A 680-nucleotide genomic window follows, 5' to 3' on the forward strand; every position below is an offset into this window, starting at 1 on the left:
TATATATATATATATGTATATGTATGTGTGTATATATATATATGTATATGTATGTGTGTATATATATATATATGTATATGTATGTGTGTATATATATATATATATGTATATGTATGTGTGTATATATATATATATATATATATATATTTTAGTTTCCCAGTAACAATAGTTACCCTTTTATGAAATGAAGCAGTCTTGTTCTTAAACTTATGGTTTATCACCTAGCACGATGCTAGGCATATAGTCAATGTTCAATAATTTTTTAAGTAAATAAATAAATGAATAGCTCAGATCTTTTATAATGACTGTCACTCTTTTCCCATTTCCGTGTAAAGCTAGCTGAATTTAGTTTGAGACCAAGGTTGTTGTATCAACCGGGTGCTTACTTTTTAGGAAAACCTTTATTAGATTCAGGAAGGCCGCTGATTATTTATTGATGGCTCAATTGTTTTACACTACCTGAGGAAAAATTAACAATATCTCAAATGAAAACATTCTTATGGCCAGATATCTCAGGCTAGTCCAAAATTGTGCCTAATACATGTTATGTTCAAAATCCTTATACTCGAGTGAAATGTATCTTTTCCTTCTTAGATTTTCGAAATGAAATCAATGCAATTGTGACGGTGTACTTTAGGAAAACTGTCATATACAAGCTGGTATTTACTCTTCTTTCATCA

Source organism: Sapajus apella, unplaced genomic scaffold (assembly GCF_009761245.1).
Source record: "Sapajus apella isolate SASKATOON/1434 unplaced genomic scaffold, GSC_monkey_1.0 scaffold27, whole genome shotgun sequence".
NCBI classification, from domain to species: Eukaryota; Metazoa; Chordata; class Mammalia; order Primates; family Cebidae; genus Sapajus; species Sapajus apella.